The sequence below is a fragment of the Myxocyprinus asiaticus genome, chromosome 38 (genome assembly GCF_019703515.2).
Source record: "Myxocyprinus asiaticus isolate MX2 ecotype Aquarium Trade chromosome 38, UBuf_Myxa_2, whole genome shotgun sequence".
In the NCBI taxonomy this organism is placed as follows: Eukaryota; Metazoa; Chordata; class Actinopteri; order Cypriniformes; family Catostomidae; genus Myxocyprinus; species Myxocyprinus asiaticus.
In genome coordinates this window covers 2,349,613-2,363,513 of record NC_059381.1, presented here as the reverse complement: position 1 = coordinate 2,363,513, position 13,901 = coordinate 2,349,613, and the positions used below count along the sequence as shown (strand labels likewise).

The 13,901-nt window shown below is 38.3% G+C and overlaps 1 long non-coding RNA gene across 1 annotated transcript; it reads right to left on the bottom strand.

Annotated features, from left to right (window-relative positions):
• Nucleotides 1–2,144: 2,144 nt before the first annotated feature.
• Nucleotides 2,145–10,075, bottom strand: LOC127429287 (uncharacterized). The gene is made up of 4 exons (XR_007895255.1): nt 9,625–10,075; nt 8,998–9,290; nt 5,012–5,061; nt 2,145–4,942 (listed from the first exon to the last, which is right to left on the bottom strand). It is a non-coding gene; the product is annotated as an uncharacterized LOC127429287 (long non-coding RNA).
• Nucleotides 10,076–13,901: the final 3,826 nt, after the last annotated feature.

Below are 13,901 nucleotides of genomic sequence, written 5' to 3'. Positions count from 1 at the left end.
TTATTTTATTACTGGCTGTTTACTAGTCTTTTTTCTTATTTTTATTTTTTTCTCCCCTTTTCTCCCAATTTGGAATGCCCAATTCCCACTACTTAGTAGGTCCTCGTGGTGGCGTGGTTACTCACCTCAATCCGGGTGGCGGAGGACAAGTCTCAGTTGCCTCCGCTTCTGAGACCATCAATCCGCGCATCTTATCACGTGACTCATTGTGCATAACACCGCGGACACTCACAGTATGTGGAGGCTCATGCTACTCTCCACAATCCACGCACAACTTACCACATGCCCCATTGAGAGCGAGAACCACTAATCGTGACCACGAGGAGGTTACCCCATGTGACCCTACCCTTTGGTTGCTTAGGAGACCTGGCTGGATTCACTCAGCACGCCCTGGATTTGAACTCGCAACTCCAGGGGTGATAGTCAGCATCAATACTCGCTGAGCTACCCAGGCCCCCCGACTGTTTACTAGTCTTGAATAATTCTTGAATTTATTGTACATGGTAGATCATGCTGTAATAACATGGAAAAGTAGATCTCATTCCATAGAAGTGTGAGCATCCCTGCTGTTAATGATAGCGATGGAGGCTTTCCTTTATTTGACTACCATAGGCAACATAAAGTAATTATCATATGACAACAGCCTCCTCCTCTACCCAGTGCAGTTTACATTTCTGTCGCAGAGAATTGAGTTGATTGCATAGATACACTATTAGGTTGGGCATCGGTCATAATTTTAGAAAAATATTCAATATAAACTTTGACATGTTACTTGAGCATGTAACTTAAATGTCCTTTTTTCTATCCGGACAAGTAACTTTTTTACTCAGACAAGTGAATGACCAATTTACACATGACGATGCTTAATGTCGAGCCCTGGCTCAAATGTATGCTCTAGTCAATTTTGTGTTTTGACCATTTTTGAACTGCGTTAAACTCCGTCTCGTTTATGCTTTGTGGGTGTGAATTTTTTGCCGTGTCATCATCATTCATATCTATACAACCAATGTGTTTATGAATAAATTACTACTAGAACACAAAATTGTTTACAAGAGCAAAGAATTCTTCATAGATGTAGCCTCTTAATTTTGTTCTCAAAGTGCACCAGATTGATGCATTTAACTTTAAAATGGGGGAGCATGCCCCCAGACCCCCCGGCCTAGAAGGTCTGAGGTCCACCCACCACAGTCTCACAAAATCCTGTGGGAAACACTGAGATACACGTAAGTTACACATAAGTCTTTTCTCAGGCACTTGTTGAGTCTAAATAGACCCTTCCTCTCTGAACATGCCACACAACTTCTTGTTCAGTCACTTGTCATCTCTAGACTGGACTACTGTAATGCTCACATGTAACGGCCTCCCTGCATGTGCAGTTAGACCCCTGAGAAATTATCCAGAATGCAGCAGCATGTCTGGTCTTTAATGAACTTAAGAGAGCACATGTTACACCACTCCTTGTCTCTCTTCACTGGTTGCCGGTTGATGCACGTATCAAATTCAAGACTCTGATGCTGGCATACAGAACAGTCACTGGGTCTGCTCCAGCATACCTAAAATCATTTCTGCAGAGCTATGCGCCCACTAGAAGCCTGCGGTCGGCTAAGGAACGTCGCCTTGTTGTAACAACACAAAGAGGCACCAAAACACTTTCCCGGACTTTCGGCTTCATCATACCATGTTGGTGGAATGACCTTCCCAACTCCATCCGTGAAGCTGACTCACTCTCTGTCTTCAAAAAATGGCTAAAACACATCTTTTCCGTGAGCACTTAACCAGTCAGTAAAAGAAAAAAATAATTCTTGTTGCACTTTGATCAGTTTTGAATACTATTCTGATGCCAGTGAAACTTGTAATACGGCACTTTAAGATGACGTATTACAAGTCTCCTTAAGATGATTCGCTTACAATTTTTCCTCTTTTGTAAGTCACTTTGGATAAAAGCGTCTGCCAAATGAATAAATGTAAATGTAAACAGACACACAACTTGCATAATTTCAGTAGTACACCCAAATGAAAATAATCATATCATACTGTTCATGTGTTAAACTTGCTATAGTTTACTTCAGTGTTGTTTCTTCATCAAATAGCAATGTCAAATGTAAATCAAGTCAATCACTGAAGCAACAGTGCTAACTTGAGTAAGAAATAACATGTATAATATGTATGTGTACACGCATATGAGATACTGATAATGAAATCGACATGATATAGTATGAATTAGTACTCATTTGTCTTGTTATAAGCAAAGAAATAGATATCCTGTGATAGTAAACATTTATAGATATGATAAGTTTATATACACCCGCTATACACTTTTGGTAACTAAGCCATTATATCATTATTATTATTTTATTGTATTTTTTTTGCCATTTCTTTCTCTTTTTTTTCCCTTTTTTTTTTGCTCTGTTTATAAGAGAAAGATTGAGGAATATTAAAGAGGTGTGGGCACAACTCCAAAGAATTTATGAGGTATAAAAGGAGGATAAAAGCTGCTAGAAAGCTTCATTCCCATTTCCCCTCTCCTGGCTTAGACATGTTGTTATAGTCTTTTGTGAATTTGTTGTGTATCTGTTGAGATTGCATTCGTGCCTATTGAGTTTACTGTGGTTAAAAGGTATTTTCCTAAGTCAAGCGTGCCTTGGACTGATTACTTTGGGAGCATTTGTAGGGAGGTGGATGCCATTTTGTTTTTTGGGTAGAAAGGGAGTTAGAGTATATTTATGTTGTTTATTTCCATTTTCTTTTCTAGGAAAGTTATTTGACACCCCCTTTAGGAATTCGTCAACTTTTGTTTGTTATTTTGGCCTTTGGCCCCTCCTGAAGCCTGAAGTTTTACCTCCTTTCTCATTCAATATTAAATAAATGCCTTATTTTGCTTTCCAAAAACGTGACTATTTATTATTATTATTTGTTTTTTTTTTTGTTTTTTTTCCTTTTTCTCCCAATTTGGAATGCCCAATTCCCAATGTGCTTTTTTTTTTTAAGTCCTCGTGGTCGCGTAGTGATTTGCGTCTGAGACCATCAACCCGCGCATCTTATCACGTGGCTTGTTGAGTGCGTTGCCACGGAGACATAGCACGTGTGGAGGCTTCACGCCATCTGCCGCGGCATCCATGCTCAACTCACCATGCGCCCCACCGAGATCGAACCACATTATAGCGACCATGAGGAGGTTACCCCATGTGACTCTACCCACCCTAGCAACCGGGCCAATTTGGTTGCTTAGGCGACCTGGCTGGAGTCACTCAGCACACCCTGGATTCGAACTAGCGAACTCCAGGGGAGATAGCCAGCGTCTTTACCACTGAGCTACCCAGGACCCCAAACATGACTATTTTTGAGTGCTGGGATGGAAGAGTGGAACCAAAACCTTCTTGTTACAGTTTTCCCAACCTAGACTGGGACGACTCATTACAAACAACAACAAAACAATATAGGAAGAGAAAAGACTGGAAAATGACTTAGACAAATGTGTCATTAGCAGCAATTGCCTACAAGATCTGATGACAGAATTAACTTTTAGTCCATAAAATGTTTTATTTGTTGTTTATTTCATGTCACCTTTATTATTGAATCTTTGACATTTGCAGATGTTTATTTCAATCCTGTTGGAACTAAATGAAGTGGAGGAGGAACCACATCATTTTACAACTGGAGAAAAGAATTTGACACAAGAAACCGCTCAAAGAGCAGAAGCCAAAAATTCTTTCACCTGCCCTCAGTGTGGGAAAAGTTTCAAACAAAAAGGAGATCTTATGATACATAAGAATCCATACCAGAGAGAGGCGTTTTACATGTCCTCAGTGTGAAAAGAGCTTCAAATTTCAATCAAGCTTGAAGGGTCATAAGAATTCACACGGGAGAAAAATCTTTCAGGTGCTCACATTTTGGAAACTGTATACTTAAAGGCATTTAAGTTCTGTCACCAAAATATGACTTCTTTATGAGTAAAAATGACAATCTAAACGGCAAGTGTTATGAAAGCATCTTTTGCCTGAAGTTACAGTATAGGTAAAAGATCTATAAGATCCTGAACTATAAATGAAGTAGTTCATCACAGATGAAGTGTTTGAAAACAACAGAAAGTGAAGAGAAGGTTTGTTCAAGAATCACTTCTCTCCTCCACTCTTTTCAGCTTAATGCTATAATATACACAGTGGGTTATTTTTCATTTATTCTAATTATATTATCAGCATAACAATTAAAGTGAAAATTTAATTTCTTTGTATTTTATGCCCCGCTTTTTGCTTTAATTACAGCATACTTTGGGCATGAGCAAAAACTGATGATCAAGTTATCCAGCATAAAACACCTTGTGTGCTTCAGTGAAAGCAATTAAAAATAACAAAGTGCTAAAATGATCAGTCACTAATTGCTTATTTGATGCGTGACCTAAAAATAGGCAATCAAATAATCTATTCCTAAATTCACTTTGTCATAACGTGTATTTTAAAATCCGAAAACTTTGCATATTCCAGGTTTAAATTAGTTTTCACTTTTGAACCTCACTGTGTTTTTATAGCTGCTTCCTTCTAGCGGTTGAGAGTGATAGTGAATAAACATTCCTGCATCAAATTGGCACCATACTTACATATATGAAATTAATTCACAAACATGTTCATCTTAGTGGTACTGCTTTAACTCTGCCTGTCTCAACCATGACATTATAATTGTGATGTTACGTAGTAATCGTGTTATTAGCTCATTAGTTCATATAGCCTACAAAGTAGGTCTACCTACTCGAAATCAAATCAATATGAAATATTGAAAAAAATATGTACACAGTACAGATATCATAACCAAGCACTAAAGTCTTGAAATCGGTGCATTTCAGAGGGGGAAACGTTTGCAGTTTGGAGTTCAGTCAACGGCTGTGAATCAGTGACCAAAAGTGACATCAACTGCATTCCACCAGTCAGTCGACAGGAACAACAGCTTGCTAAAGAGAAAACACAGTCTCACAACTAAAAACAATCAATACAATCTGTAAGTACTGTGAATATCTCACCTCTGGAATATCAGAATGGCACTTTACAGGTCTGTCTGCTTCAAGGACGACTGGAAATAAAAACCAAACATTGGTTATCCTTATATACCATTTATTTATCATATGAACCAATGTTGTATTTTAGAATCATAATCATGTAACTGGTGAGCTGCAGAATGAACGTGCATGTCAATGTAATTTGATTCTCATGTATTATTCCAGAACTCGTCTCGTTTTCCAGCATGAGCCACACAGCAATGCCTCATGAGCAAAGTTTAGGCCAATTACATTAAACTGAAAACCCAGTAAATACTGTATTTTAAATATTTCCACTGTAATTCAATGTTATTCTATCTGTGTCTTTTTATATATATTTTATTTCTGTGTGAATTGGAAGCTTTTGCCACCGAAGACAAATTCCTTGTGTGTGTGTGTGTGTGTGTGAGCATACGTGGCAATAAACTTTGTTCTTATTCAGATTTAACCCTATAAAGCCTGACATATGAAATAATAGTCAGAAAATTAATTTGTTTTTACATGAATCTGTTTTTAGTACCATTAGACAAACGATATAAAAAAGTTGCACATGTTTTTTTTATTTTACTGAGGTCCAGTAATTCATTTTTGTGTAGGACATTTGTTATGTAGTTTTTGTACAGTGGTAAATCTTGGGGTATTATCAGAGGACTCTCTGGGCTTTTCGGAGATACCAAATGTTTGAGAGTTTGGCCATGACAACTTCCTCTCCTTACTCTATTAATATGGATTGAAATGTGTCACAGTTCAATTCAGCTCATCAAATACAATATTAATAAAATATTATTTTCAATAAACAATTTTTCTCATTGTATTTTATGCACCAAACACTATATATATATATATATATATATATATATATATATATATATATATTTTTTATTGTATTTTTTTTCACCGGGTCTCAGGAACTTGAGGTAAGATGACATCATAATAGCTTGTAATGTAAAATAATGAGATCTTTATAATGACAGAACAGGCTGCATATATGAAAATACACTGAAATATTAGTTCACACTTTAAATATATCTTATAAAATGTACATGTCAGAATTTTCAAAGCTCTGATTTTTTTTTTTTTTGTGGTGGGCATGAATGTAATGTAATGGTGATTGAGAGATTTGAATACATGGATTTCAAAGGGGAGTTTTCAATAAAATAATATACAAAATTTTAATCAAGCACAAGTTGCTTATATTCAGCAAATACTCATTTTAAAATATCAGTAACAATATAATCATTACTGTCACTTTTACTTGATTAAAATAAGCTGTCATTTATCCCAACATAAAGGCAGCAATTTCTCGGCGTGATCGACATTTTGAATCAAAACAATAGATTTAGCCATTCTCACCTGGAGCGAACATTCGCACCGAATCACGAAGCGACAAAGCTAACCTTTTTTTTTTTTTACGGTGAGTGTGTTGATTTTTATTACTCGCCTGCCGAACAAATGCCCTGACCAATAATATATAAGCTTTAGATCATGTGTCAGGAGCCATTGCAGTTGCCAGAGCAACAGTTGGCACTAAAGCACAGAAAGCTGTTCACCACCGACATTAAACGCTGAAGTAACTCGAGGAAGAAATCCTGAAACAGCAGTTATGATGTGTATTTAATTTGCATCAAATGCCTTAAAAACTGAAGAAAAAAAAATCATATAGGTTCTCTTAACATGTTAATGATATTGCTGCATCACCGCCTTGCATTCCCTTCAAAAAAAATGATCTGATCTTATGTGGATTGTCTTTATAATATATTCCATATTGCTGCATTGTTTGGCATTTACATTTAATCTTACATGCGTTCTCTTATATCTTTAATATAAAATATATCGTGGCATATTTGCCTCTGTATCACTTTTTAAATAAACAACTTGACGGATCTCGTGTTTTTCTTCGCCAGATATAAAAAATATTACTATTATTGCTGACTTGCAGTGCACTCTGTGTGCCTTTGAACCAAAAACAAAATCGTTATTGCTGTGCTATTTTTAATATTTGTTAGCGGTATTAAAGTATCTAATAACTGAAGAAATTACAGCTTCTTTTTCTGTTAAAGCATAGTTTTATGTAAAGCTGCTTTGAAATGTGTTGTGAAAAGCGCTATACAAATAAAAATGACTTGATTTATTGCTTGCACTCTTAGAGCATTTAAATGTTGACACGTTTCACATATAACACAAGTAGATATGCATGGCAATAAAATACAGTCAAACATTTGTCATTATGAGTGTGCATTACGCAGTAATTTTAAACAAATGCACTTAACACAATTATTTACAGTATGAGTGGCAGTGGCATATAATCAGTGTTGTTCCAAATGATAACATGTTTTTACCGTTAATATTATTTTTTACTCTCGATTCTTTCTAATCACCCCTCAGACTGTGTATTCATGATAATACTGTCAGTCAACTTGTCCAGCAGGTGAACTGAAATAGTTTGTGAAGTGTCTCGAAAGTATTTTTCCGCTCTGCTTGCTAGAGAATCGTTTGCTTTTCTTGTTTGTTTTGCAAACTTGTCAAGTGGTTATTTCTTCTCACCCGGTGAAGGGCGGACCAGCTCAAAGGTACCTGTGATGAGGAGGAAGGCGGGGCCGGGCAGTGAGGACACATGTCCGGCCCTGGATCAGGCTAATCAGCCGGGAGGGGGATAAAGACGAGCCGGAGGCGCCAGTTCGAGAGAGAGACGCACGTGGCCGCGTTGCATGTGTGTCTTCGTTTATGTTTGTTTTATGATGAGTTTTATCATTAAACTTTACGTTGACTGTTTAGCCGGTTCCCGACTCGCCCATCCCTTACACTGTTACACTACCGTATCGGGGTAAAATGGCTTGTCGATTAGCGCCACCAATTATAAAGGCGTGAATGTGCTAACGGCGAACATTTGTTTAGCTTTCTATGGGAAAGGGCCATTCACCGGCGATTCACCTCTCATAATCGCGTCCCATTTGGTGTGAAAAGGCCTTAAGAGCAGGGCCGCCACTGGCCAGATCGATGCCCTACGTGGAGCTCTGGGATCGTCGGATGGGGGTGGTGGAGTTGGTGGTGAATGTGAGGCACGGTATGAAAATTGCGAGGCGCGGGGCGAGCGCTAGGCGAAAGTGCGAGCGCGAGGTGAAAGTCTGTGTTCTGCGACTGCTACCAGGTCCTTGAATAACATATAACATGCGAGTAAGGGCAGCTGGTGGAGTTTCTGGTGACCCCCTAGGGCAGGAGTGTCAAACTCAGTTCCTGGAGGGCCGCAGCCCTGCAGAGTTTAGTTCCAGCCCTGCTCCAAAATGCCTCCTTGTAATCTTCAAGCACTCCTGAAGACCTTGATTAGCTGCTTCAGGTGTGTTTAATTAGGGTTGGAGCTAAACTCTGCTGGACTGTGGTCCTCCAGGAGCCGAGTTTGACACCCCTGCCCTAGGGTAAGATGGTGCCCCCCCAGGGAGTTGGTGCCCTACGCAGACTGCGTAATATGCGTATAGGGAGCGACGGTACTGCTTAAGAGTCACTTTTCACGCAAGACCGCCGGCATTTTAAATAGATCTATATAAACATTGAAACCACTTTTTTCACAAATAACCACTAGATGGTGCCACAAACATGTGAAACTTACATACCATAGGTTGTTTGTTTCATTAGTTTGAACAGAGAGTGAAACGTCAAACGTTGTGTATCATATTTGATACACATGGCTTTATAGAGTTAAACATCAACTATGCATCATATCTAGATTCTGTAGTGCAGTGCATATGCATTTATTTTTACATTTATTAATTTAGCTTCTACAAATCAGATAAAAAAACATGAACAATTTATCATACACCAAAATATACACAGCTTGAACACAGCTTGAGTTGTAGAACAGAATATACATGTGAATATATATAATTTATTTAAATTTGGAAGCACTGGTAATGGTTATGGATGTAATATTTGTATTACATTTAGAAATTACCCTTTCCTTTCAAAAGAATACTTACAAGTCGACGAATCTACCAATGCTGTTCTTCTGGTCCAGTTTTAAATGTTCTCTGAATTCACATGCAGATTCTGTTGCTCCCTCCGTCAGTCCTTCCTTCTGTTTGAGTTTGGATTCATCTTTCAATGCCGTTTCTTTTTTCTGTTTTTCTTTTTCTTCTGTGACATTTTGTTCTTTTACTTCTCTCTCTTTCTGTTTTTTTGTCATTTTACTGTCTTCAAGTTTGAAGGTCACAAAACTCACTTTTTATCTCAAAGCTCCAGATGATATTGAACGGAATTGCACATACTAGAGCTGCAAAACACAAAAATACAAAGTATAATTATTTGAAATTCCACAGGCTAAACCAGGGGTGTACATCCCCCCCCCACCCAGCCAATGTTCAAGTTGAATCTACACCCTTGGACCAAGCCATGACTGAACAATCATAATTATTGAGAAATCAGTTGCATCATTAAACGACAATTTACTTTTATCCATTTGGTGGACGCTTTTATTAATTAAACAAAACTTTAGCTTATCCCAGCAAAGAAGCAACACACAAACTAAAACCTTCCTGAAACTTTCTCCAAATCTTAAATACTTTCATGCATTCTCAGGCAATGCGTCCGTTTTCGTCAGAACTCACCTTAATCCGCATCTGAAAACAGCAGTTGAGAGAGATTTCTAGTTCTGATTTTTCAATCTGTGCATAAAGACCACACTGCTGTTGAAACACGATAACCAGCTGTTAAGTCTGGATGGATCAACCAGGAAAAACCTGAGAAAATATTTTGATGTTATGAATAGCTTCAGTGACGCAAGAAGCTATTGGAGAAAGTAAGTGAACCGGTTTGGTTTTGTTTTATAGTCCTCTTGTTAATATTTGACATGAATGTTTTTTAACACAGTCGTTCCAAATAAAGGGCTTGGTCACATGCCATTCAATAGCAAAAATTTGGCTATTTTTAATACCACATCACAATGTCAGTCCTCAGGATTGGATTGACCAAAACTGGCAAAGTAATGGCAATAAATTCCTTGAATTACAGTGATATTTACTTGCATTAATCACGATGCATGCAATCCAATCACAATGACAGCATCAGCTTGTCAAGTTTACAGAAAGCCAACTAGGAATTCAAGGAATTATTTTCCTTTTACGTCATGAAAGCTGGCACAAATATGACAAACCACAAATCTGTGTATAAAACAACACCCACAATCAGATAAATGCTGGATGTCTCTAAAATTGATATTATATGGTAAAACCAACTCAGATGCATGTGCAAAGTTTATTAATAGTTCCTTAGTGCAATCCAAATAGTAGAGCCACAACTAAACAGAAGATACAGGAGCAAAACACACTCATGTCAGCCTTTAAGATACATACATAAACTAGCATATAACCACTCAGTATTGAAGCCCTGAGTACAGCAAACAAGACCAAACAAGTTGCCTTTGAATGTAAAGGGAGTATAATAAATTACTGATAAAAATGATGTAATGGTTAACAATGAAAGTGTTACAATGGAGTGAGAGTGGCGACCTCGTTTGGTGAACTTGAGAATGGACAAACATGAGTGTGATTCAACACATGCTCCCATCTAAGGGCGTAGATTCCAGGGGGGATCAAAACAAGCAAGTACAGCCCCCTCCAATATTTATACCATAATCAATGGAAACGTGTAAATGCTTCATTCTGCAACCCACCCCCCCCCCCCCAGGTTCAATAGTTGAACTACAAAAATCATGTTCACATTACAATCATGATAACATGATTTTAATGTAAAATAAAAAAAAAAAAAGGCTTACTAACCTTATCTGTATAAAGTTATATCCAATATTACAACTTCATTGACATGACAACTAAACCCCATTATCCAAGTATTTAATATAAATGTACACAGATAAGGTTAATATGTGGAGTGATTTTATCAGAATGAAATCATGTTAACCCGTACAATGTTTACATCTTTTGGCAATACTTTTGAAACAGTGTGCATTTTGACATTTACGGACTGGCCCCATTGACTTCCATTGTAAGTGCCTCACTGTAGACGCAATTTGTGCTTTTTTTTTTTTTTTTTTTTTTAGTTTCTTCCCTTTTCTCCCCAATTTGGAATGCCCAATTCCCAATGCGCTCTAAGTCCTCATGGTGGTGTAGTGACTCGCCTCAATCCGGGTAGCGGAGGACGAATCTCAGTTGCCTCCGTGTCTGAGACGTCAATATGCGCATCTTATCACGTGGCTTGTTGAGCGCGTTACCGCGGAGACCTAGTACGTGTGGAGGCTTCACCCTATTCTCCGCGGCATCCAAGCACAACTCACCACGTGCCCCACCGAGAATAAGAACCACATTATAGCGACCACAAGGACGTTAACCCATGTGACTCTACCCTCCCTAGCAACCGGGCCAATTTGGTTGCTTAGGAGACCTGGCTGGAGTCACTCAGCACACCCTGGATTCGAACTCGTGACTCCAGGGGAGGTAGTCAGCGTCAGTACTCCCTGAGCTACCCAGGCCCCAATTTGTGCCCCCACTAAACGTGTAATTTTTGGTGGTAATCTACATTTTTACGCAAATGCTGTCGACTGAACTCAGCTTGTAGTTAATACAAGGCGTATATTACTATTGGCAATAAAGCTAATTCTGATTCTGGTTCTTCTTCTGATACGTGTAATCTTTTCAGTAACATAATGTATGTAACCTTCTGAAACAAAACTCCATCACGGTTTCTCTTAGATTGAGCCAATCTCCTTTGTGTTGAATTTTATGTGTGAAAATAAGTGCAACAATTATTGCATATTTTAACATTTTTAAAGCTGATGTAACTTTTTCTGTGTTAAAACAGTTTCTTCTATCCCCGCTTAATATGCAGAGACAACATATTAGTAAGCCATTCATAGATTCATTTTCTCGAAAACGATAAACACTGTGTTTCTGTTGCGGCATGAAAATTGCCCTGTTTGTTTTGAGCCCACCCCAACAACTTCATTCAACCAATGGCGTGAGTTGGGGGCGGGACTATCGCTTTGTTTGACCAACGGCAGACGGGTAGCATAGTCAGAAAGCTGTTTTGAAAACAACGTTCATTCTTGCAATTCTGCTTGGTGGTGCAGAAATTACACACTTCAGCTTTAATTGTCAGTCCCTCCAGGATTTTGCGATAGCAAGAATTCTTGCAAATTCAACCAATCTCCGCATTATTTGCGGCAGCTTGCAATTTTGTATAATTTCCACAAATTTTCTGCAAAAAACGTAAATCTGAGGGAATCCCATCGCTTTCCTTCATGTTTGACAGCGGCAAAATACATGTTTGAAAAGCTTGACGCAGTCACAACATGTCCAAATGCACAGCTGCTATTCTCCATCACGTTGTGCGTTCATTATCAAAATCCTTGTCCTGGGGGCCTGGGTAGCTCAGCGAGTATTGACGCTGACTACCACCCCTGGAGTCGCGAGTTCAATTCCCAGGGTGTGCTGAGTGACTCCAGTTAGGTCTCCTAAGCAACCAAATTGGCCCGGTTGCTAGGGAGGGTAGAGTCACATGGGGTAACCTCCTCGTGGTTGCGATTAGTGGTTCTCACTCTCAATGGGGCGCGTGGTAAGTTGTGCATGGATCGCGGAGAGTCATGCTGTGAGTCTCCGCAGTGTCATGCACAACGAGTCACGTGATAAGATGCACGGATTGACGGTCTCAGAAGTGGAGGAAACTGAGACTTGTCCTCCGCCACCCGGATTGATGTGGGTAACCGCACCACCACCACGACCTACTAAGTAGTGGAAACTGGATATTCCAAAATGGGAGAAAAAAAATCCTTGTCTGAACTTTTGCAGCACTGCAGAAAGCACACATACATCACAGCTAGTGTTTAATCCACCCTGAGTGCTGCGAATGAGACACAAAAACCTGCATTTATACAAAGAATCCCAAATATTCACTTAAAATCCCCATTAGTAGTGTAATAAAATGTGATTTGAATTTGAAGTGATTTGATACATTAGGCTACGAATCTGAAAATAGCAATATGCTTACATGCTGATAATAAATATTCATAAATGTTTTTTTACTAAAATAAAAAGGTCACATGTAAAAATCACCATTTTCATATTTATTTTTTTTTCGAAACATTTGTGGAATTTCAATTTGTACATAAATGCTCAAATATATGAACTCTAATTGTATTTGTTGGTATATGTATATCAGATTTCAATATTAGACGATGTAATAATTGCAACAGGCCCGATTATTGAATTCTCATTTGTATTTTTAGTTTACAGATTTATTGCACATCTGTTTTAAACTTAGAGAAGTTTTCTTGCATTGTCTGAGGCTGAACATTTTTATGCAAAAATAATTAAGGGTCTTCCAACACCCACAGGTTTCAACTAAATGTATGGTATTTTTGTGTGTAATTCTGATTATTATTTTTTCTTGATGTAATTAACACAATTACAGAAGTATATAATGATGATTTGTGAGTTTTCACTGTAAAACAACACAAAAAATACCGCAAATTGCATTGCAAAAGTTAAGAAAAGCCACAGCAAATTCAGCCATTTTGGGCTGCAAAAATCAGGTGGGACTAAATTGTAGTCCACTTTTTACACTATTTAGATTTGCTACATGTAAAATTGGGATCTGTTTCGAATATCTAATAATTAAAAAGGACGCTAACTTCACATACTGAAAGTTTCAATATCATATCCACCCAATAGCCTGACAAGACAAAACAAAACAAAACAAAACACACTGAGCCTGATGTTTATATATGGGCGGACAACGGGCCACGCCCTATATCAAGGACGATCTGACCCCGCCTATCGCCCAATGTGGGCGTGGCATATCTAATACCCTGGGAGAAGAGCTTTGGCTCTGTAAACTGATAATAAGATATGGGTGGGCGTCCGTGTGACGCTGA